The 26274-nt window shown below is 44.2% G+C and overlaps 1 protein-coding gene across 12 annotated transcripts in view; it reads left to right on the top strand.

The window, feature by feature from the left end:
• The window catches only part of Ldlrad4 (low density lipoprotein receptor class A domain containing 4), a 361303-nt gene that overhangs the window by 130813 nt on the left and 204216 nt on the right, over positions 1–26274 (top strand). The window lies entirely within an intron of this gene.

Genomic DNA, 26274 nt, shown 5'->3' on the forward strand with positions numbered 1-26274 from the left:
CAGGGGCACTCACTCCTTACTGGCTGATCTCACTCCTTGACAAGATTTTCGGTTTCTTTTCATGCCTCTGTGAATGAAGGTGCTCTAGGTCTCAGCTGTACCACTCTAAGGAAGGCTAAGGACACTGGCCTGAGATGTTGAGCCGCAGAGTTCTATTATGGAGTTCGGTGGCCAGGCCTGGCCCTGTCTGCTTCTTATTTTCACAGAGGGATCATGGGTTAACTTGGTCTCAGCACTCTGGCTGTCACCTGGAGGCCTGAAGTGAAGTACTTCTGTCTGGAGCTGTGATAAGGAAGGTTATCCTCAAATGATCTTGACTAAAATGATGTTTAAACATACGCTCAGAAGACAGAGAATAAAACTAAGCTCTCTAGAATCGTCTCCAGATGTTTTGGGCTGGAATCTGCCTTCTAATTATTGCTTAAACCATGAACCTCTGGTTGTTTTTGTTTTAAAACCTGCTTACTCATGGATGTATGTCATATTCCCTTCTGTGCGGAGGGTAGTGACTTTGAAGCCTCTCAGTGAAATAGTCAAATGTCACTTAGCCTCTGTGACATCCACAAGGCAACTAAGGATGAGAGGCGTGTAGAGATGTATGTCGAGAGGCTCTTAACAGCAGTTCTGAGAAGAGGGGTCAAGAATAGAAGAGGGGGAGGGTGTGGGACAAGACAAACCTGAGGAGGAGGAACCCGGGTTCATCACACCAGCCTAGTCCCTAGACAGGAACATTCCCAGGGATGTTAACCCTAACATCGCTGCTGCTCCTGAGGATGTAAACAGTTCCTGCGTTTCTCTTCTTCCTGTCTCCTGAGGCTGCTTCCCTGCTAGCCTTACCATCGTAAGCCAGGACTGGTTCCTTGTGGTCTATGGGTGGCCACACCCAGTCCTCACCACTCCTCTGCCTCAAGGGAAAAAGACAAAAAAAAAAAAAAAAAAAGATAGGCAACCTGTGGCTTCCTATGAAGCAACAACCAGCAGCCCCACATTCTGCTTGGAGCATCCCTGCTGGGTAACCTAGGGCCCTTCAGACCTTAAAGCCCAAGTAAATGATAGCTGTTACTGTAATTACCAAGTACAGTGTCTGCTCCCCGGCAGCTCCCTCCCGCCCACCACACACTTGCTCAGGCCACGCTCCTGCACCTCCTCCCCAGCTCACATTTTCTTATCTCTTCCTTTTCTCCAGAACTCTGTTTACATCTTTGTCCTTTTATTTCTTCTCTTGTTGTGTTAGCCTGCTTCAGTAACAGTCACAGGAGTATTAGCGGTAAACGGGTAACTATGGCGAATATGCCGGAGAGCTCAGTGTGCTGGGCACTGTGTGGCTTACCTGTGTCCTTTTTTTCCCCCTTCTGTCAATCTTCACAACACCTCAGAGGATAGTATTGTCATGCTGGTGATGCTGGGCCAGATGGAGAACAACTGGTGAGGCCCGGAGGTGAAAGTGCCAGTGACCTTCTTTTTTATTTTTTCCTTCCAGTGTCTTCCTCGATTGCTTTCTGCCTTATTCTGAAACAATTACTACTTAGTAAAGTGTGTGTGTGTGTGTGTGTGTGTGTGTGTGTGTGTGTGTGTGTATGCTCGCATGCGCCCGGCACACACACACAATGCCGTGATGCACCTGTGGAGACCAGAGGACAACCTGTGGGGAGTCAGTTCTTGCCTTTGCTCATGTGTGACCTGGGAACTCAGGTCATCAGACTTGGTGGCAGGTGCCTTCACTGACTCATTTGGCCAGCCTTCTGTGACCTTTTCACGTCTCGCTGTGTATTGGATTCGCTGGGGAACCAGCCATACAGCTACCTGGGTTTTGCCCTCAGAGATCAGAATTGAGTTAGTTTCAGCATCACCTAAATCTGCTAAATCAGGACCTACCTTTATCCTAATGAGACCACGGATTTTGGTGTACATGAAAATCTAGACGTGTAAAATGCCAGGATCATACAGAGAATAGTGAGTATCTCAAGAGAGGCCAAGGATGGGTGGGGAGAGTTCATTTCAAACAAAGGTGTGGCATTTGTTTGTACCTCCCTTAACTAGTCATCTCATTATAAGATGCTATTAGGTGCCTGATACTATTTATCATAGCACATGTATGCATTCAGGATGATGATTTTTAGCTTCCCCACACCTCTAGGAAGCGACTAGTGTTAGAAATAAAGGTTATACAAATACTTGGCTCTGGTGGTTAATCTCAGTTATCCACTGATGAGGTCTGAGGTCACCTGGGTGATGGGCTTCTGAAGATGCCTGTGGGAGGGTGTGCTGATTGAGGTGACTCACCTACGGTGGGCGGCGCCATTCCCTGGGCTAAGATCCAGGACTGTATATAGAGGAGCTGAGCACAAGCGTTCAGCGCTCTCTGCTTCTTGACTGTGGGTGTCACGTGACTGGCTCTCTCAAGCTTCTGCTGTTGGGACTCCACTGTCACAGTGGATTGTGACTCTGCTCTCTGAGCCAAAATAAACCCTTTTGCCCTTAGGTTGCTTTTGTTAGGGTGTTTTATTGGATACCAGGAAAAGGAACTAAGAAACTGGGTGGGCCTGGAGGAGGTTCCCTGTAGCAGGAATCTTAGCAGGTCTTATTAATAAAATCAAACCTGAGGCCAGTTATTGGGGTGAACACTGGAAGATCAGAGAGACAGAACAAGCCACAGCTACCTCACCTCGCCAGTTCCTCAGCTGATCTTGTTTCCTCAGACTGGAAGCCTTTGAATCCTCATCCGAATGGCTCTCAGCTGAACTGTTACTCAAAAGTCTAAAAGCTTAACCAGCCAAATGCTTAACCAGTCAAATGTTTCTAGTTTCTGGTCTTCATGCCTTATATACCTTTCTGCTTTCTACCACCACTCCCTGGGATTAAAGGCTGGCTTTCTGGGATTAAAGGCATGATGAGTCACCATGCCTGGCTGTTTCCAATGTGGCCTTGAACTCACAGAGATCCAGAGGGATTTCTACCTCTGAAATGCTAGGATTAAAGGTGTGAGTGCCACCATTTTCTGGCCTCTGTATCTAGTGGCTGTCTGTTCTCTGACCCCAGATAAGTGTTCCCATAGGCTCCACTCATTGTCTTAGCTCGCATCTGCGCTCCTTTTTGGTTGAGCCACTTTGTAACAGTTTCTGTGACCCAGGATGGAAGGGATAAGCTTTTCTTTCCTGTTGCCTGAGCAACAGAATGAAGATGTTAACCTTGAAGGTGAAAGACGGCTATGGCCGACCTTCTTAGTTGTTTTTGTTCTTTTTAGTTTTATCCCCCAGTTCGGTCCGCATGCTCTTGGAGATGAAGATAGGAGCAAATTGGCTAATTGTCTGGGTTAATAGGAAAGAACATTGCTTTATGTGTTCTAAACGGTGCCTTGCTCAAGAGATTCCTCCGTAGCTTTCAATCGGGCGACAGGACAAGGAAAGAAAATCACTATGCCGTTAGCCATACCTCAGCCGAAAAGGAAGTTGTCCCATCATCACGTATGAAGCAATTTTGTTGGAGGTTGAAGCTCGGGAGCCTGCTGGCTGGCTTTGGGAAGGGCGGGTGGCTCTGAAGCTGGGTTTGCATGGGAAGGCCACCGCTTGTTTGAAATGTGTGAGATTGAAGGTGGTGAAACCTCGGGAGCCCTTCCCCCACCATGTGGTTAGAAGTCAACTCTTCCCACTTTTGTTCTGTGTGAGTGAAGTTCATCTTCTCAACCGTTTTTTTTCCTCGGGCTAATCTTTGTATATAGGAATTGATACATCGTTTTTGGTGTTCTCAGAACATATTGAGAAATGATCTTAGTTGCTTAGGTGATAATTTGTAGCAAAAATAAACCCCCAAACCCTCACTTTGTAAGTAATATCGGCTCATTGTAAGAAAATTTGGAAAGCACAGACAAGCCAAAAGAAGCAAATGAGTTACAAATGCATGGCTGTGCTGTATAAAGTTTCTCTGTGTTAACATTTTGACTTAGAGCCTGTCAATCTTTCTGCCCTGTGCAAATTTCTTCATCCAGAGCTGTGTTCATAATGCATGTTCAATTTTATAAGTGGATCATTCACTTTTTGTATTACATTATGAGCGTTTCTTATAAACATGGCTTTAAATTACTGCATAATATCCTTTTATGTATTTGACTTTTAAAATCCTGTTCCTGTTGTTAAATATGCACCTTGATGAATACCTTCACGCATAAAAGCCCTTCTGTAGACCCAGAACAGAATTAAGGGTCTAAAGTAGTGAAATTTATTAAAGCGTATGATTCAATTTCCCAACAGCGTTGGTTAATCCTTCCTTTGGAGGTTGTACTAACCTCAGTTTCTTTGAGTTACCAATTGCTTGTTCACAGTCAGTGTGTGCTGAATTAGTGGTCTGCTCTCCAGCATTCAGCTGAGATGGAGAAGCCCTTGCCTGCCTCTCACATACAGACAAGAAACTCTAGAACATGCTGCTCTACAGGCAGGCCAAGACTGCATGTTAGGTTGCTCGCCTCCATGTTTACTTAGGTAGGCTAGGTAATCATACTGTCTTTATTCTTCTGGGAAGCCTTTGTTCCCAGCTGTGTCTTGCTGAGGCAATTGTGTAATGATGAAGATACATAGACCGCTGGAATGAGATGCTGGGGCAAAAACACAGACACCTCTGGGCAGAGGGAAATAAGAATTTTAGACAGTCGGTCAGCCTCCATCTTAGACTTCCCGCTACTGTTAGAGAAGGCCTGAAGCTTATACTTTGGAGTGACTTGGTAAACATCCTGCCAAGGTTGAGAATCTGTGTTCTCCCTGCCTCTGATACCACACTTAGACACCTCAAAGGTTTTGCACAATTTTTATAGACTTAAACAGACCATTGCAGTGATAGGAGCAAACCCATTTAACCTTGGAGAGCTATGCAAGAGGGATCCGGTTTCTGTAGAATTTGTAGCAAGCCTCTCTTAGGGTTATTTTACCCACAAGGAGGTGGAGAGTCAATTGTCTTCAGCTCTCTGAAAGGAAGTTCTTTATGAGTACTGGTGGACATTTGTTCTTAGCTACTAATGACCAAAAGGGAAGAATCCTTAAAGTGAGTAGTTGGGATGCCTACTTTCCCCTATTGACTGAGTGAGTGGGTTTGGTCTTCCTGGAGGTGTGGCTAATGTTCCATGCACATGCAGGAAGGATGCTGTTTTGAAGGATCCGAACAGCCTTCTGCCCACCCCAGACCTTCAGCTTCTACGTCTTCAAGATCATGCCTTTGGGTTGACCCACAGATGACTTCAGCCCGCACTCTCCAAAGTTGCCTGGAGTGTTTCTTTTGAAAGATCCTAGAAATCGATTTTTAGAAGGAGTGAGAGAAGAATCATGGTCAAAATCTTGGAAAAAGATCTTTGAACCGTACCCTAGTTGCCAAGTAGATAACAAGCCTTCTTACTGCCCTAATGGGGAAGGGAAGGTTGGTTGCATTTTCCCTGGGAGTTCCTGGCCTTGCCAGTGTCTGCCAGTCCTAAGGGACAGACTTGCCTCCACGTCTGTTGTTCTGTCTAGCTTCTCAGAAACTCCCAGCAAGTGTGTGTCTTAACTTGGAAATACAGACTTTTACGTGTCTACTTTTAATCTTAACCTGGTTGCGCTTATTACTATGGGTTTAGAGTTCTCCAGGCTTGAAACAAAAATGAACTGTGGTAATAATGATGGCTGCATAGCACTGTGAATGTAGCTAATGCCGTAGTTTACCTAAAAAAACGATTAAGATAGTTTATTTTGTGTGATTGATAGAGTACATTCTTATGTTACAGAGTAAGAGTAGTTTTGTAAACACCCATCCCCCCCTCCCGTGCCCCAAATCAAACTAGTACTGTTGAACTTATTTTGATAGAGTTAAGATTTTAGCTTGGTTCTTTTGGAGTAAGGAAGAGGAAGAAAGGGGAGTGAGAAGGCAGAAATGACCATTGTGCCCGAAGAGCGAAGGTCTTCTTTAAACTTTGTGGTGTATTTGGAAGAAAGTGGGTAGTTCCCCCCATCAACTTGGGTCCCCACTCTTGGTGTGGGGCATATAGGAAGCTTGGTGTGTTGGTTGAGACCATGTTTACTGGACATGGTAGATCAGCCTACCAGCATAGTTGTGGTCAAATCCCCACAGAGACAGGTGTAGAATAGAAGGATAGACCAGCAGTGCTGAATCAATTTCGCCCTTGCGGACATACCTTGATGTGGAAAGGATCACCGTAGGAATGACTGCACTTTAGGAGAAGTAGACATTTTTAACAGCATGATCAACATGAAGCAGTGGGGGCCTAGGGCTGGCTTTTTGTGTGGTAAATATTTATTTTTAATCTACCCATGAGACTGGTTTTGCTCATTTACCTACGACCATGATATAAAGCCAGTGATGGTTGCCATCATGGACTTGCACCCAGCAATGAGATTCTTGGCTCCTTTAGGAGAAGTTTGCCTTTCCCCATGGAATGAGGCCCTTTTTCTCTTGCTCTCTCCACCACAACACAAACGCCCCCTAGGAACTTTTTGCAAGAGCTGTCTAAAACTTTGATATTTGAATTGGCCACGTTCTAAGAAGTGAACATGTCCTAAGGTGTTCTGTGTGTTTCTAGCGGGAGGGAGAAAGGACAGTGGTGTGTTTACACATATGTCGCATCAGAGTCAGATTGCCTGGGTTCAAATCATGGCTCTGCCGCATCAGTCTGTGTCATATTGGATGAGAAGCCACACTTCTCTGCACCCCACTTTATTCTTTATTAAGGGAAATTGATAACATCATTTAAACGGCTGTGGAGGGGAGCATGGCATGAATGTAGATGGACAGAGCAGTTAGAACTATGTCAGAGACATGGTAAGCAGGCATCAGTTAGTCTTACTTTGGGGACATTGCTGCTGCTAAAAGCATGGCTTTAAGGCCCCAAGAGACGGCTGGCTGTAGGTTCACATGATTGACAGCTGCACATTTGCTGCCCCCGAAAACCTCAGCAGTTCTGTACATGGCAGCAGGTGTGCTGGTGAGATCTGAGACATTTCCCAGAGACCTGCCCCTGCTGATAGAGTGGCTTTCAGTGACGGCAGCATTGGAAGTCATGATATATGCTCACATGAACATACGTTTTCTAGTTAGTTTGTTAAATCGCTATAACAGAATAAGTTTCCCATTCTTGTATACTTCTTTTAAGTCAGCTAGTGTCTCTATGCAATGGATTGTTCTCAATGGAGTGATTTGATGATTTCGCTCCACAGTCTTTACTTGGATACATACCATTTTGATACAATTTGTTTGGCTGCATTTTGTAGCAATGCCGAGATAGAATTCCCATTGTGTATGTCCATAAACAATTTATGTATTGTCTTTCTCTGTCCTTTTTCTTCTCTTCTCCATTCCTGTTGTCTTATATGGTTATAAGAAGTGTTCTTGAGCCTGGAGATCACTGGCCTTGGTGCTCTTGTTGATTTTCATTGTCTTTTATACTAGACCAAGAGTGTCCAACCTTGTGAATGAGGAATTGTCTTTGGATACTTAAAAATGACTTGGTGAGGGGCTGGAAATGACTTTCAAAATAGGAAAACATGTCATTTACTAGTTTATTTTTATAATAAGCTTTCTTGGGGTCATATCATTATCATCTATATTTGTTTATTTTAGTGTATGGGGGAAAGAGGGATTAGTTTTGTATATAAAAATGCCATGGAAGAATTTGATGTGCTTCTTGATGTAAGATCCCAAAGACCTGAAAGAATTTCTGTTTTGGCAGGAATTAGGACTTGGGTTATATATATTTGTGAATTTATCAGGGTCAAGAACATGGGTGTATATGATTTTTCTTTTCTTACACATTCTCTGAGAACACTTGGGGATAGGGTGAGGCCTTCTTTTTTTTTTCCGTAAGGATGAATGGACAGGGTTTATTTAGTGGTCCACAAGTCCACGCTTAGATTTATTTATTTGACACGTACGAATTGAACACTTGCTGTATACGAGGCACTGTAGTCAGTATTGTATTACATGAGAAATAAGAACCAGGTCTTGCTCGCATTCGTGGAGTTTACATTGTGACTGGGGAGATAGATAACAGAGGTGTTGATCCAAAGCTCATGGAATTTCCAGAAGCAGCCACCACGTCTTAGGGAAAATGAGGTGGAGATAAGTGGGGGGTGGGGGTGGCTTTGCCATAGTGTGGTGATGATTGCTGCTAACAAAGGGTGTGGCAGGGTCTCTCCAAGGTCCAGTATGGAAGAGACAATGGGAAAGAACAGAGATGGGGTTTCAGAGACCACATGACCATCATCCAGATGGTCACATGCTCAGAGGTAGGCTGGGTACTTGGACAGTCACTTGTCCCCCAACCCCTGACACTGAGGGGGAGAGAATCTATACATTTTAGCTAGCAATATAAATATATGTCATACACACACACACACACACACACACACACACACACACATCACATCACATCACATCACATTGTATCTTTTTCTTGAATCATTGCTTTATAAAAATTGTTGACTTCTCAAATACCAATTCCACTAGGAGACCTTATATATTCCAAGTCACCCCAGTGCCTGTGTTTTCTGGCACTCTGTAAGCACGTTGCTCAAACATGTTGGTAGAAGTTACAGGAGGGACGGGCAGAGCCTGGCTCAGCGAATTCTCATTGTTAATCATTGAGAACTATGAGCCATTCCAGCAGAGCTGTTCTTTGGGCCTGGGAGCGCCCGGGCTTCTTGGCAGCAGAGGTTGGCAGTTGAGGGACGTGGAAGAAACGACAGCTACCGTGATCACTCTTTACAGGTTGTGTTTGGGGGTCATCCTTGTGGAGAACAGCTCCTGCTTTCAGCCCTGGACCAATCTCACCCATTCCAGGCCATTTCTCATCATGTCTCCCTTTCAGGTCCCTCCAGCAGGTAACACCACCACCAGTCCACATAGAATTTATCCTCACATCTGCCTTCACGAACATGCTTTCCAAGGGCGATTTGTCCCCGTCCAGGGACAACAGCTTAGTGATACCGCGGTGGCAATGAGCGGTGGCTCTTTGCCAAGGCAGTTTTCAGCCCTGACATACTTTGTCACTTCTCACTTAGAATGAGAACATCTGACACACTTTTCATCATATTTTCAGCAAGAAACACGGCTTTTCAAAAAGATATGAACGAAAAACGTGCCTTTCCCCCTCCTGGTTTCCCTTCTTCTCTTGAGGCTCTTGACCATTGGAACGGTCCCTCTGCTTGTCCTTCATGGTGTTCCTGGTTCCTGTGGGAAGGGAGGCACTGCCTCCTGCCCATTGTTTTAAAAAGCCAAAGGAATCTGTTGTTCCAACCCAAATTTGTGCTTCCGTTAGGAGAACCTTAGTCCCAGAATCTCACTTGTTTAGTGTTAGGACCGTTCAATAGCCAAAAACTCTTAGATCACAGGGCTTTTTGTTTCTTGGAACATGAGAAGTTTTAAATGGGAGGTGGTTGTACACTTTCATCCCAGCACTCAGGAGGCAGAGGCAGACGAATCTCAGCGCTCGAGGACAGCCTGGTCCAGGACGACCAGGGCTACACAGAGAAACCCTGTCTTGAAAAACCCAAACCAAACAAACAAACAAAAATATAATCTAGATAGATTACCAAAATGTATTTTGGGCACTATAGAGACTTATTTTTTTAATTAACAAGTTTATATTTCTTACATTTTTCAATTTTAGGGATTAAAAAAACTACATAATATTTTTGTGAATAAAAGTCAGAAGTTCTCACACAAGTAACTTGTAAAATCTTGCAGATAGTTTTAAAATTCCCATTTATTTATTTATTTATTTATTTATTTATTTATTGTTGTGATATATATATATATATATATATATATATATATATAGAGAGAGAGAGAGAGAGAGAGAGAGGGAGATTGCATGTATGTGGAGAATTTGGAGGTGTGTTCTGTCCTATGGTGAACTCTGAGACTTGAACTCAGGTCAAGCTAGCAAGGCAAATGCTTTTACTCACTGAGCCATCCTGTTGGCGGGACGGTTTCACAGGTAGCAGTTAGTAAACATGCATGGAATGAATGAGACAAACCAGCTACGTAGGATGACTTGGGAACTTTCCCTTAGTTTGAATTCTGACTTGGCAGAACAGAATGTTGACGAATGGATGAATGTCAAGCAAGAAGGACATGATTCTATCAAAAGGCTTTTTGTCAAGCCCTGGGGGGAAACGATGAGGGGAACAGGTTTATCACATTTAGAGGTGACGGATTAGAAGGGATTGCTCACACATTGGCTGACTCCGTCAAAGCTTACAAAGATAGCGGTATTAAGATGTGGAAAAGCAGCTCACAGCCAACACATGGCTGATGATAATAGCTCGTCTTTATGATGAAATGCTGTGAAGCTGTTATTTAACAATATTTGGGAAGATTCCGCTTGCCACTGAAAAGCTCTTCTAGCTTTAAATTTTAAAAAGTTAGTCGAGTGTTGGGGGTGCACATTTGTGATCCTACTACCTGGGAGTCTGAGATAGGAGGGTCTTGAGTTTTAGACTGGTCTTGTCTGCACAGTCAGAATTTGTTTGAAGAATTAATAAGTAAATAAATACATGAAAGAGTATTTAAAAAGCTTGCTGTAAAACAGATGAAAAGGATTTTTTTTTTTTGAGACAAGGTTTCTCTATGTAGTCTTTGCTGTCCTGGAACTCACTCTGTAGCCCAGGTTGGCCCCAAACTCACTGAGATCTGCCTGTCTTTGCCTCCTGAGTGTTGAGATGTCACAACCACCTGACAAAAAGGATTTATTTTTAATACTCAGAGAATAAAGACTATAGATTGTAGCATGAATCTTAAAGGTACTTACTAATAAAAACAAACCTGGAGCCAGGTATTGGGGTGAATGCTGGAAGATCAGAGAAGCAGAACAAGCCACAGCTACCTCACCTTGCAAATTCCTCAGCTAATCCTGTTTCCTTAGACTGGATGCCTCTGAGTCCTCATCCAGAATGGGTCTCAGCTGAATTGTTGCTCAAAAGCCTAAAAGCTTAACCAGCCAAAAGCTTCTAGTTTCTGGTCTTCACACCTTATATATCTTTCTGCTTTCTGCCATCACTCCCTGGGATTAAAGGCTCACTTCTTGGGATTAATGGCGTGAGTCACCATGCCTGTCTGTTTCCAATGTGGTCTTGAACTCACAGAGATCCAGAGGGATTTCTGCCTCTGGAATGCTAGGATTAAAGGCATGTGTGCCACCATTTTCTAGCCTTTGTATCTAGTGGCTGTCCTGTTCTTTGACCCCAGATAAATTTATTAGGGTGCACAATAATTTGGGGAACACAATACCACCACAATAGATGGATCAAGTAGCATCAGGAGCAGTAAGATTTACTTTCTTGCATTTCCTCATTTGTATTTTCCCATTTGTTCTTTGCTAAAGAAAGAGGAGGCGGATGTTTGGGTGAAAGAGAGCAAGAACATCTAGATGCGCCTGCTCTGGTGAGCAGGCAGACTCAGTAAATGGAGGTGATGTTTGAGTCACATAAGCTAGCCACCTAACAGATGAAGGCTAGAGGTGAGACCTCTGATTCCTAGTCCTCTCCTCTTGGGCCAGTGTGTCCTAGAAAACAACCTTTACCTCTCTTAATGAGTATAGTTAGAGATCAACATTTCAAAGACTGTTGCTTCTAGGTTAATGCCCTATCAGGTTGATAGGCACCTAGGGATTAGAAACTTTCACAGAGCATCTTAGATGTGTAGTCTTTAAATCCCTTACTTGATGACCCCTCTGGCCAGTGTGTGTACTTGTGGCTGGATGTTTTCCTGTGTCCTGCCCGGTCCCTACATACACCATAGGCCATCTTGTCTTCCAGAAGTTTTGGTATTGGGTTTTTCTGTATTTGCTTCCTTTATTTACCTCCTAAAATGGGTATCCAGATGGGTACAGGCTTAGAGTGTAATGATACTGTGACCACAGCTTGGGCCCTATGCTTGGATTGTGTAACTCGAGATTCCATAAATCATCTAGATAACCCTCCCACATTGGCACAGCAAAGTTCCTGAGTGCCAAGAAATATGCTTAGCGTACAATGAGCCAAAGAGGCATGGTCCATCTACATGGAGTGTGAGTCTACTTCCAGTTTACACAACCAGAATAAACAAAAAATGCTCAGGAGGGAGAGACAAGGGCAGAAGCCGACAGACCTCTGTGAGTTCAAGGCCAGCCTGGCCTACATAGTGAGTTCCATGCCAGCCAGAGCTACATAGTGAGATTTTGTAAAAAACAGAGAGAGAGAGAGAGAGAGAGAGAGAGAGAGAGAGAGAGAGAGAGAGAGAGAGAGAGAGAAGGAGGAGAAGGAGAAGGAGAAGGAGAGGGAGAGGGAGAGGGAGAGGGAGAGGAAGAGGAAGAAGAAGAAGAAGAAGAAGAAGAAGAAGAAGAAGAAGAAGAAGAAGAAGAAGAAGGAAGAAGCATCTTCCTTATTCTTTTTATGTGATTCCTCAAGGTTTCTTTCCCACTTAGAAAGTATATTTTGTTGTTATTTTAAGTTTATGTTAAGATTCTTTAAAGACTCATGTGTATTCTGAGCCCATTTTCAGATCCATTTGGTTGTCTTTGATAATTCAAAAACACATGCAAAGAACTGAAATCAAGTAAAATAAAAGTCTGGTGTGTTAGATGTCTAATGAGGAGTTACTTTGATATAAAGGTAGATGTGGCTAAGAGAACTCTTGAGTTTTCTTTCTTTCATAGACATGTTACTCTTTGTCCCTGGTGCCCTGGGAACCCTTGGGAAATGTCATGGAATATGTGGTAATAATGTCAAACCAAGGTGTGGGTGGAGTTTCTCTGTGTCTTGGCAGTCACCTCCAAATAACCACACAGAGATTTATTATTAATTATAAATGCTCAGCCAATAGCTTAGGCTTGTTTTTAGCTAGCTCTTATAACTTAAATTGACCCATTTTCATTAATTTATGTGCTTCCCTGAGGCTTGTTTACCTCATGTACATACTTTCCACCCTGCTCATTCTGCATCTCATGGTGTCGCCTCTGACTCCACTCTTCTCCCCAGCATTCTCTCTGACCCAGAAATCCCACCTAGCCATCGGCCAATCAGCTTTTTACTAACAACAACAACTTCACAGTGTGTAGAAGGATTATTCCACAGCACCACGGCATTTTATTAGCTACCATTTACTTATATAACATGGGTCAGACACTGTACCAGGCAACTCATAGAAAGTATCTTATAGCTGGATGTTTTCCTGTGTCCTGCCCAGTCCCACAGCCACTTATATTATTTTCAAAGTATATGGCTTCTCGCTAGCTAGCTCTTACATCTTAAATGAACCCATTTCTATAAATCTATACTTTGCCACGTGGCTTGTGGCTTACCAGTACTTTACATCTTGCTTCTCCTGGTGGCAGCTGGCAGCATCTCCTCAGCTCTGCCTTTTTCCTTCCTCTCTCTCTAGTTGGAGTGTTCTGCCTAATCTTTTTCTGCCTCACCGTTGGCCAGCTTTATTTATCAACCAATCAGAGCAACACATATTCATAGCATACAGAACGACATTCCACAGTAGTATCTAGTTGTCACAAAACATCTTAAAGAAGTGGGTGTCAAACTCACTTTAGACATGGAAACCAAAGACTTCAGTGATGCTACCTGGTCATTCCTTTGTGGTATGTGGTATCATGCAGACCCACTGAAGGAAGACAAGTGTCCTCTTTGCCCCCGGGTTTCAATAGCACATGTTTTAGTAGCTGACTGGGGAAGGTAACTTCACTTTTATACTAAACCTGCTTGCTCTAGGATTCCCAGACATGCTTAATCATTCTGTCTGCCTCTGAAAGCAGAGAGCAGTGAAGGGGGTAGGGCAGGGCTCTGGAGTCTTGACAGAGTGGAAGGTAGACCTAGTCCTGCAAGGTACAGTTTCTCATGATGCGGGTGGGGGCTGACTCACACCCGGATGCATCTCATTCCTGGTGTTGTGAGATTCCAGCATTCTGGTTCCACTGGATACTGGGTGAGAAGGCTTGGAAGTAATTGCTGAGGTGCTTCTCCACACTTACAGGATGAGGCATATGCCCTCCACATGGTGACTGTGAGGAGGAATACAGTTGTTAGGGTGCTAAGGTTGGGCATGTGGCAAAAGAAAGTGAATTGGAGTCCTTGACCTCTGAACACCAGACACTGATCCAGCAATAAAATAAAATGACTGTTTATAACAGCAATCTAAGGCCAGGACTGTAGGCCTTGGCTCTTTGAAGATCTCTATAAATTTAACATGATAGTTTGATATGCTGTGCATGAATATAAGAAGTGAAGAACATGGCGACATAGTGATGTTGATTTTAAGGTTTTCTTTTGATTGTTTTGTCTTTGGGCAATGTTTTGGATAACCCAAGAATTAGTGTTGAAGAGGACACAGGCCATATTTCCCCTCAGTGTCTCCTGCTTAACTTGGAATGAATGATCTGAACAAAACCCCAGAGGATCTCTGGTTTCTGTTCTTATAAGAGTCACACAAATATAGAATCTCATGGGAAAATATAATCTCCTCCATTCATTGAGAGTGTGTGATTATCTGGGATAAATTTGACCCAGTGATACATTACACCTCCAGTGCTGAAATGTCACACGAACACTGTGGTTGGATTCAAAGATGAACAAGACAAGGTATTGGCTCCTGATTCATTGCTTACATTAATGACTCTGTAAATTTATCCCACAATTGTCCCAGCGTACCAGCACCTACTAGAGCTATACCAACACAAGTTCTGACCTCCTTTGGAGTAGATGAGCATCTATAACTCAGAGCTACTGCCAAGAATACAAAGAACATAATTTAATCTCCCTCCTATATATCAATAATAAGCATGCTGCCAAAAAAAGTAGGAAACAACTCTGTTCACATTGCCTCCCTAAAAAAAGAAAAGAGGATTGACCTAGGAATAAATCTAATCAAGAAACCGAAAGAGGCTTATGGTGAAAACACTGAAGAAAGAAATTGAAGATTGCTCTTGTGCCATAAGAATTAATGTTGTGGAAATGGTTATATTATCAAAAGCAATCTAAGGATTCCATACAATTCTTGTTAAAGTCCCAATGTCATTTCATAGAAATAGAAAAAAAAAATCTTAAACTTTATATGGAAGGTAAGAAGCATACAGATAGCCAAAACACTCCTGAGCAAAAAGGATATGCTCTGGGCATCATCATGTCTGATAAGTTGCTACAGAGCCATAGGGTAGGGGAGGGGGTGTGGGGGTGGGGGGGACACACATCACAGGGCTGGGGAGATGGCCGGTTGGAAAAAGTGCTTACCTTGCAAGTATGAGGACATGAGTCCATCTGCCTAGCACCCATGTAAAAAGCTGGGTGTGGCACTGCATGCTGCCACTGCAGAGGCAGAGACAGGAAGATCACTGAGCCTTGTGGACCAGCTAGTCTGGCTGAATCCATGAGCTCCCGGTTCAGTGAGAGACCCTCCCTCAAAAACCAAGGTGGAGAGTAATTGAAGAAAACAGTTCTGGCCTCTCTATGTGTGCCTACATCCATGTACAACATACCGGTGCATGATACTAGCCCAAAGATGGACCTGTAGGTCAATGCCGTAGAACAGATGACATAAATAGAAACACATAGTTGCAGCCCCGTGATTGTTGACAAAGATACCAAAATATACATCGGCGAAAAGACAGCCTTATTACAGCGTTGAGAACTTGGATATCCACATATAAGAAGGAAGTGAAGATACCTATCTCTCACTGTACAAAGTCAATCCAAATAGATCAAAGACCTTAATGTAAGACTCGGAACTCTGAAACTGTCATAGGAAGAAACAGGGAAAACATTTGATGGAATAGGCGCAGGCAAGGACTTTCTTAATGGGACTCCAGTTGCTCGGGAAACCATGCCAACAGTGAACAGATGGGACCTCATGAAATTAAAATGTTCCCGCATAGCAAAAGAAATAGTTGATTGAATGAAGAGATGGCATGTAGAATGGTAGCTGTGCATCTGACAGAGGGCTAATATCTAGAATACACAAAGAATTAAAAAATCTAAACAAGAAATTAAACAACGCAATCAATAAATTGAGATAAAAGTGAACAAGTGCCTCGTCAAAGGGGAGGGTGCACCTGGTCAGCCTCCCATGCAAATAGTGTGCATGCTGAGAGGGTGGTGGACTTGCCTTGGTTGTACACCTATCTGTATATGCTCCACAGACTCTTCTATAGCCCTTGTAACTTCTAACCATGTAGTTGTAGACAGGGACCCCAATATCTCCTAGAAGATGGCAGCTCAATAAATATTGATTAAATAGTGAATGAATGCACTTTTAAGGGGTAATTTGGCAGTGTGTAAAAAATATAAAACTAGGGTCTGAGGGTATGACTCTGGTAGAATATTTTCCTAGTATCTCGAAGCTCTAGGTTTGATCCCCAGTCCTACAATATATACAAATATACATATGTGTTTTTAACCATGGAGAGTGATCGAAAAGCATTTGTGTGTGTGTGTGTGTGTGTGTGTGTGTGTGTGTGTGTGTGTGTGTGTGTGGTAGGTCAAACCATCCTGAGGTCGAGGGTAGGGGGTGCTCAAAAGGTCCTTCCCTCACTAGGGCAGGTCTTGCCAAACTCCTCCTTAAAAGTTGGTCAAGAATTCTTGCTAAGGTGGAGAGCTAAGGAAGCCACAGCTAGCAAGTTTGAGACATTCCTTCTTGAGTTTCCACATCGACAGAACTGGCATATGACTTCCCGTTGCTTGAAGAATGGTGGATGTGAGCCTGTGAGTTGTGTCTTCCTTCCAGCTCAGGAGTGGAGAAGCCTGTTATTTCTTTCGATTTACTCTCTTTCTTCTGTTCCTTTCCCTTCCTTTCTTTGGCTTTTGCTTTGTCTTGGTTCGGTAAATTCTGCACTGAATGTGGATTAATGTTTTTAAGCACGGAAAATTAGGTTAATCACACATTACTAAAAGCGATTATTATTGTTGTTTAATTTTCATTAAACAAATTCAAGGACTTGTGTATGCTTGGCAAGTGCTTTATCCTCTTCTGTTGGGCTAACAGTCCCGGGCTGATAACTGCTTTTAACCATTGTCGTTACGTGTGTCTGAACGCACAGAGAAGTCTGAGTTCCAACGGTAAGATTCTGCCCTGTAAGTTGCCTCTGATGAGCTGGATTCTACGTCTTTATTGTTTAGCCTCTTTGCTCCATGGCATCTTTGTGTAGACTTGTTTCGAACTATTGAGCCCTCTTTCTGAGCCTGTTGGGTGCTGGGAACAGACCTGCGCTACCATGCCTGGTCTGCTTTATTTGACTGAAGTGAAATACTTACACTGTTTCTTTCACTAAGGAGGTAACCCGATTGCCTTCACAGTCCACGCGGGGCCATGCCTCATGCAGTAAGTGGGAAGCTCCTAGGTGGCTCAATGGTGGCAGGGCTACGTATGCCTCTCCTCAGAGGCTGGGAAGTCATGTGAGGTCGTTGTAGGGAATGTGTGTAAATTCTTGATTGCCCTCTAGGGCTCTGCCCTTGAATATAGATGGTTATTTATCATGTCTTTTGTGGTCATCCTGCCTATAGATTATTAAATACCTGCCTCTTGTTTATTAATGCATGTGGGAAGACTTTAGTTACTGCTAGAGCAAACTCCTAAGCCATTACATCTTAGGTGGAACCTTAAACATCTTTAAAAGCCTGTGTGCAACTAGAATTTCACCTTTAGTTCTGGAACGTTTGTGATTTTTGCTTATTATGTGTAATGTTCTCTGATGTGTCATTATGGCTTTTTTTTGGGAAACAAGTTCTCCCCGTGTATGTAGCCCGGCTGCCTTGAGCATACTGTGATGTCCAGGATGACCCCTGCCTGAGCCTTTCCACCCCAGGCTCTTTGTTGCTAACCTCACAGGTGTGTGCTGTTGTGTCTGGCTCTACACAAGTTCCCCCCTTGTCCTTGTTTTGACTAGAGGCAAAATGATTTTTAAGCAAAATATCTGGGTATACACAGAAATATCCTTAATGTAATGCTGTTGGGTTAATTCACACATTTTCATAGCCAGCCCCCCGAGACTGGGATCCGTGAAAATCGGATTGTGTTTGGCTAATGGGGAGTTTTATGATCAGGTTTGTGATTGAAGCTGCAACCTAGATGCATTTGGCTGCTGTGCTGGATAGTTTTATGTCAACTTGACACAAACTAAAAATCATTTGAGAGGAGGGCACCTCAAATAAGAAAATGCCTCTGTAAAATTGGGCTGCGGGCAAGCCTGTAGGGCATTTTCTTAGTGTTTGATTCGGGAGGGGACCCAGCCCATGGTGGGTGGTGCCATCCCTGGGCAGGTGATCCTGGGTTCTATAAGAAAGCAGGATGAGGCAAGCTATGAGGAGCAAGGCAGTAAGCAGCACCCCTCCATGGCCTCTGCATCAGCTCCTGCCTCCAGGTTCTATCTCCGTGTGTTTCTGCCCTCACTGCTTTTGATGATGAACTGATGTATGGAACTGTGAATGAAATGAACCTGTTCTTCCCCAGCTTGCTTTTGGTCACGGTGTTTCATCACAGCAATAGTAACCCTCACTAAGACAGCTACTCTTGATTAATTCAGACGGAAACTCCTCTCAGAAGGGAACGGTAGGTTTAGGAGGATGGAATCAAAACCTAAGCATTGGGCAGGTGCATAGGAAATGCCTTACATATTCTTAAATTGTGTGTGATAAAACCTTTACAACTAACAAGGCACTTGTTAATTGTGTCAAGGACTTGTCGGGAAATTCATGTATGGCACAGCAGTTATTTTCCAGGTGAAATCAAACATTTCTTTCTTTATTTTGGCATGGAGCTGGCATGGACCGGAGTCCAGCTTATGCCCACTGAGATTTCCTGGTTTTTGTGTTCCAGAAGAATGAATTGGACCAGGGTTATGTGGATAATGGTAAAGGGGTAGTTTCTAAACTTAGTCATTGAAAGTTAAGGAGAAGCAAGGTGTTTTAACAGAGTCAAATCATTTCAAATATGATTAATTACAAAAGTCAGATGCTAGGCCAGGTGGTGGTGGTGCATGCCTTTAATCGCAGAGGCAGAGGCAGAGAGATAGATCTCTGTGAGTTCGAGGCCAGCCTGGTCTATAGAGCAAGTTCCAGAACAGCCAAGGCTCCACAGAGAAACCCTGTCTCACCCCCCCCCCAAAGAAAAATGTAAAAATGTTGACCTCACAGTGAAAGAAACCAGTAGACACTAACTTCTGGTGGCTAACATCAGGTGCTTTCTAGAAGTGAAATCCAAATTCCACATCCTGCTGTTGAATGTGCACTGGAATCTGAACCCTGTTTTCCCTCTGACTTCCAGAGATTCTGACTGAACAAGTACAGAGCTATTCATGTTCTGGCCCATTTAACTCAGTGAGGTAGACACCTGATAACCTCATCTTATGTGGAGGAGATAGACCCCAGGAAGTCATGTGATTTGCCCAAAGTAGTGACATCAACATAGCTCAGCTTTGTTACTGGAACTGGTAAGAGAATGTTCCATTTGGCCCAGTTTGGAGGTTGGAGTTCATAATTAACTGGGGGAACCCATGTTGCAATCTTCTAAGTACATCACCAACTGGAGAACTCAGTGAGGTCCCCTCTGGATTATATTTACTGGACATATTTACTCGGCAGGAGGCAGGTTTACCCAAAAGGCTCCATTATCTCTTCTGGGTAGACAGAGTAAAGCAGGAGCCTGGAGGTCAGTTATCTGCCCTTGTCTACTAACCTCCAGCCCTTGGACAGTGCAGACCTGAGAGATCTGCCACCACTCCCAGAAAATCAGACATACCATTCTGCAAAGAGAAGCTCTGAAAATCCCAGGAAAGGTCCTCGGGGGCAGGTGGTCAGCTTTGCAGCTGTCTCCACCCATACGCATGGGTGACTGAAATTTGCCTGTGGTGCAAAGTAGAGGTGAATTGTTAGGCAACACCCCTTCCATGGATGTCTATGCTACAGGACAACAGAAGGCCCTAAGTTCCCACCAGACTGATCAGTCCTCTCCCAACATTGTTTCCTCTTTAGCTAAGGATTTGTTTCCTTTCTAACAAACGCACAAGTCTTTCACAACCGGAGAAGGATCTGCTCTCTGCATTTGCTCTTGCAGGTAGATGACAGCCGAGGAATGGCCTTTCTTTGGTTAGTTTTGAGTATGGCATTTGTTTGCACCCAGCCTCGTAGGATGCACACAAACAGTAGCTACAGCACCAGCGTGGGCCCCAAAGCCCCACACTGCTTTGTAAAGGGTGGGACCTGCGTGCTTTGGGGACTGAGGAGCTGTGATGGGATGGGTGGGTGGATAATTGGGTCTCCTCCGCAGTCAGGGCTGTCTGAGGAGGCTACCTCATGTTCTCAGGGATTTGGGGGTGTGAAGTACTGAGGAGAGCTGACTCGGTTTTAAATTAGCACCAGAGATGAACAATCCGGTGTGTCAGAAGGATCAACTCCCACCAGAACAGGCCTTTGCTGTTGGCCTCTCTAGTGACCATTGGCTACTCAGTGACTCATAGGGCATGCAATTAGGTTTACAGTAGAGTTGGGACTGATGGTGGCTTTGGCCCTCTTTGGTGTTGACGCTGCTGACGGAGGGAAAGATGGAGGATTTGCAGCAGGCAGCCTGGGAAACAGGGAGCACTGTGATCAGCAGTAGCCTACAACTAGGAAGCCATTATTGGGGTTAGAATGAAGTTAAGTCCCCTTCTGGAAAGATCTTCAAAGATCTTATAGTTTAGCGTCTTCATTTCCCCCCCACATGTGGAAACAGAAGTCTTGAGAGTTGCAAGCCCCGTGAGCAACTTTCAGCAGAGTCGGTGCTGGCCCCTCACGTCCTAGCCCTCCAGGAGACTGCAGCCTGTGACCACACAGACTGTCCTGAGCTGTGGTCAGTCTGTCAGGTTCCGCGTGGTTTGGTGGCTCAGGACTCCATGGGATGAGGTCCACAAACCGGAGTTTCTGCTCCTGAACCTTAGGCTGGAGTGTCAACAGAGAGGCACCCCGCCCCGCTTCAGCTCCTGTCTCTCTGTTACACTGTATCACCTTAGGAGTCCTGGCTTTGTTTCCAATTTCCTTTGCTAACAACAACAGTCAGCTTGGTTTTCAGTGTCTGTGGCTCTGTCTGCCCTGATGGGTCATTATCCCCTCCCTCAGGAGGGCTCATCACTTCCTGCTGTAAGGAGAACTCCTCCTCGGGGCAGAGCTGTTTACACTGTGTGGCAGCTCACTCTGAAGAGCCACGCTTACTGCCAGGAAACCTTGTCTAGCAGGGCGACGTTCACTTCTCATACAGCCCGCGGCACCTCATTAGTCCTGCCTGAGAATATTCTTTACTCTAGCAAAAAGGAAGCCGTGTAAAGCATTAGAGGGGACATGAACGCTATGAGATCAATCCTTGAACACTTTTAAGAAGGCAGAAGGTGGCGCACGCCTTTAATCCCAGTACTCGGGAGGCAGAGACAGGTGGATCTCTGTGAGTTCGAGGCCAGCCTGGTCTACAAAGTGAATTCCAGGACAGGCACCAAAACTACATAGAGAAACCCTGTCTGAAAAACCAAAACAAACAAACAAACGAACAAATAAATAAAAATAAAATAAAATGGTAGCAGGCAAACTTACATCCGAGGCTGCCATTAAGAACCGCAGCACCCATTACATAGCCCCTCTGCCACCCTACTCTGAGTATTTCCTGTTTACATTAGATTTCAACTAACCTTTATCACAACATTGTAAGTGAGGTATTGTTTCTGTCTTCATTTTGTATCGAAGGGAAGAGAAGTTTAGAGAGGTTAAGCGACGTGCCTCAAGTGGCACAACTAGCAAGTCATGGAGCCACGCTTGACAAATTCTAGCCCTCTTGTAGCAACATCTTCTCTTAACCACCATGTGCAACCCTCTTAAAACAAACAGTCACACTGGAAAAACTAGGGAGATGATTATGAAGGGAAAATGGCTTAGGACGTGAGGTCCACAGTTCACATCTCCCTCTAGAGAAGGTAGAGTAGGCTAAGATTTGAAAACTTAAAAAAAAAATACTGTGAGAAAAACTGTTTCTCAAGTTTACTGACCGTAATTCACAAGCTTCGTACAGAGGTTCAGTGCCAAAGAAAGATGTTAGGGGGGGAAAAACCAATGTTCCACTTTGGTGTGATGGGCGAAGATTTGCAAATAGTAGTGATTTGGTGTTTGATCTGTTTTGAACTTTGTAACCATTCTCTTATGACTGTGGCTTGGAGATGGCTGTAACCCACTTTCCTCTTTAATGTACTGCCGGTAATTGATTGCCTGGTGTTTTCTCTTATCTACCTTCTTTGCTGGACCTTTTACAGTATGCCAGGTCCAGATAGGCACTGGGCTATGGCCCTGTACCACTAGTCAAATGCCCATCCCCTGAGGAAGGGACCGTTTCCACAATTCTGTGGCCAATGTCTCATTTAAAGTGTGCCTGGTTTTGGAAGACTGGCCTCCCCACATGGGGAGAGCCCAGACCTTGAGCACCTTTGTGTTTCAACCTGAGGCTGATTCCAGCCTGTCCAGCCCTAGCTGCGGAGGTCAGTCTTGGTGACTGTGACAGGCTTCTCTGTGTTTCCCGCACCTGAGCACCAAGTCTGTACAGGCAGACTGTCATCCCCATGGATGGCCATCCCTGTGGGCGGCCATCTTCCCAGCCTCACTTCCGTGCATTTTATTGGGAATGTTATGCTCCGCAACAGTGTGTGGGCACGTGGGCATGCACACGGGTTTTGGGGTAAGGCCTCTGATAGATCTAGACAGGGAAATGTTTGCTTGTGGGTGTTCAGTTGTGTCATTTTACAACAAATGGTGCAATATCAGCGGTGCCCCAAATAAGAAAGCAATTATCTTGGAAGTTATTAAGCCAAAAATTTAGCTTTTGTTTTGGTCCCAAAGGCATTTATTATCAATATATTACATATGCACTGATATGCACGAGGCTAAGAATGCAAACTTTTCTGTATGCACTGCAGAGGAAAAATAACTTTTGCCTCTGACTGTAAGCTACCACACTTAGACATTTATAACAGGAACACATAGCACCCTAATATGGAGGACCTTTATGAAAGTACTTTGAGTACTTTGAAGTGCTTTGTCTGAGTACTTTGGCTGAAGGAGTACTTTGTCTGAGTACTTTTGTCTGAAGCCTAGCAGAGATAGAGTGGGTTTTAGAATTTTTTTTCTTGACGTCTCAGTTCTTCACAGAAGATAAGCCTCATGAAAGAATATTTGAGGTTGGTGTCAGGTTCTGTGAAGGTGACAGAGGAGAGGTTGTTTTCTTCGTTAGAAATAAGCAATCAATAGACATGTAAATAGTTCATGGATTAAAACTGACTAATGCAGGACTGGAGAGATGGCTCAGTGGTTAAGAGCACTGGTTGCTCTTCCAGGGGTCTTGAGTTCAAATCCCAGCAACCATGTGGTGGCTCACAACCATCTGCAATGGCATCTGGTGCCCTCTTCTGGTATGGATGAAAACAAAGCACTCATAAAATAAACAAATAAATAGACATTAAAAAATGACTAATGCTACCTCGTATAAAATGTTACTGTTTCCAGGCTGGAGATGTTATTGCAGAGGTCCAGGGTTCAATTCCAGCATCCATATGGCAAATCACAACTGTATCTGATTCCAGCCAGGGGATCCGAGTCATATGCATACATGCAGGCAAAACATATATACTAAAAACAAACATTCAAAAATGTTACCTTTTACATAGTTGTTACTGCTCCTGAGACCTCCACCTTATGTTAAGCAATAAGAGTAAGATTTATAGGAATTAAAGTATAATAATCAGAGAAAATACGATATGACCACCAATGACAAACAAGGACCCTAGTAAGGTCTTAGCTGAGGTCTTCTTTTGCCAGAGTACATTCCAAGTGTTATATATCTTGTGTCTTTGTACTGTCCCCCTTTTTACACACGCACAAAAAAAAAATGTAGCTTAGTTACATAACCAGGCTAGCATTTATTCTGTGGTTGGAATCCTAGTTTAAGCTGTGGACCCCAACACTGAGCCTCGATGTTTGGCTAGAAATATCCAAGATAAAATGTTGCTCAGGGTTTAGAGCCCAGACATGGGGTTTCCTTGCAGAGTTATTTCCCCCACAGTAGTCCCTAGTCTGATCTACCATTCTTCCATCTCCACAGAGGGTGATGGATGGCTATGGAATAGTGTCCTCAGAATGGTCTAGGCCCATAGAAGACATCAGTTACATTTGTTGGTACCTTAGCTCCTGATGTCCCAGGTGTTTTAGGGATTCAGGACAGCCTGATGGGAGTGTATGTCAGTAAGATGTCTTTATCCAAGATGCCACCCAATTGTTGTGAGGGAGGAGATGGAGTTTCCTTAAGCATCCATTTTAATACTATCCAGAGAAAAGAATGCAGGGGTTATTGAATGGAATAAACATTGCCTATTAACGGGAACAGACGTATCTTTCTGTATTTAGTACCACAGATGTCAGTCTTAAGTCTGTGCAGAGGTGAGGGGAATAACTCTGCTCAAGGGAGTATTTAAGTTGCTCATTTAAACACCCCCACCCCCGAGTGTATGTTTCTGAATCTAATGTGAATATTTCTATCTGATTCCTATTTCTATATCCTCGGTGTCTTGGTGTGGGAACCCACAAAGGTTTCCTAGTGAGAACTGAGCTTGCTTTCCACAACAGGGCTGCATTAGGGGATGGCCTGACCACGTGCGTGGTCACCAGGTGTTTGGGATGGTCTACACTTGGCTATGCTGGGGGAGGTCTTTTGCTCCACCCCTTGGCATTCCTTTAAAAAGCCCTTTAGTAGAGACAGAAGGGGCTGGTGGGTTTGGACCCAGGCCCTCCGGAGGCTATCCTGTGTTTTCCGTCCGTCTCTCTCTTTCTATCCTTCTATCTACAAATTTCTCATTTCTCCCCTCAAGAGTACCCTGAGGGAATAAGAGGGAGCTGGTCTTCGTCATCCTGGGACATGGAAGAACCAGTGGGCAGGCAGGGAACACGCAGAACTTAGGAAGCCGGTCTCGGTCTTGACTGATCTCCTTTAGGCTGCAGATGTTGCAGCCCCGTCATGGTGGGAACACTCTCCTTCTGTCCTCTTCCTGCCCACACACCAAGGCTGTTGGGGTCGTAGGCCTGGGAGAGGATGATGAGCCATGAGTTCCTAGCCCTCCTCCCTCAGGTGAGAAGGCTGCTCCCTTAAGTTTGCTTTCCCATCTGTACTTGTGCGTAGCATATAGTAGTTGATGACTGAATAGTAGATAATTGGAGAAGTAACAGCAGGGAGAACAAGGGAGAACAAGGGTGAAGGAGAAGGGTGATCTGAAGCTTGGTGTGGAGAACTGGAGAGGTAACTGCTTTTTATTTTGATTTGATTTATTTTTACTGGTCTGATAAGGAAACTGAAGTCCAGGGAAGCTGTAACACATCCACTGCTGTGGATGAACAAGTCTAGGCATTAGTGCCCAGAAGCAAGAGCTACTCATGTGTGCTGGCTGGTTCGTAGGTTAAAGATACAAACTGGAGGCTGGGTGATTGTGGCTCACACCTTTAATCCCAGCACTCGGAAGGCAGAGGCAGGTAGATTTCTGAGTTTGAGGCCAGCCTGGTCTACAAAGCAAGTTCCAGAACAGCCAGGACTGTTACACAGAGAAACCCTGCCTTGAAAAACTAAGGGGGGAAAAAAAAGCAAAAAGAAAAAAAGAAAGAAAAAAAAGTTGGGTTCATCTGAGAAGGACTCGTAGTTGAGAAAATATCTCAATAGGACTGGCCTGCAGGCAAGTCTGTAGGCATTTTCTTACTTGCTGATGTGGTAGGGCCCAGATCATTGTGGGTGGTGTCACTCTTGGACTAGTGGTCCTGGGTTCTATAAGAAACAGATTGAGCAAGCCAGTAAGCAGTGTGGTAGAATATTATTTGAAGGTGTGTTACTTTTGTTTGTGTTGCATCTGTTTAACTCTGTGAACCTGTGTTACTGTGCCTGTCTAAAGCATCTGATTGGTTTAATAAAGAACTGAACGGCCAATAGCAAGGCAGGAGAGAGAGATAGGCGGGGCTGGCAGGCAGAGTATAAATAGAAGGAGAACTCTGGGAAGGGAGAATTGAAAAGGAGGAACCAGATGAGGAGGAGGACTCCAGGGGCCAGCCAGCCAGCCAGCTACACAACCAGCCATGGGGTAAGAGTAAGATTTATAGAAGTAAGAAAACAGGAAAAGACCAGAGACAAAAGATAGATGGGATAATTTAAAGTTAAGGAAAGCTGGCTAGAAACTAAGCCAAATTAAGGCTGGGCATTCATAATTAGAATAAGTCTCCATGTGTAGGG

Source organism: Peromyscus maniculatus, chromosome 19 (assembly GCF_049852395.1).
Source record: "Peromyscus maniculatus bairdii isolate BWxNUB_F1_BW_parent chromosome 19, HU_Pman_BW_mat_3.1, whole genome shotgun sequence".
Lineage (NCBI taxonomy): Eukaryota > Metazoa > Chordata > Mammalia > Rodentia > Cricetidae > Peromyscus > Peromyscus maniculatus.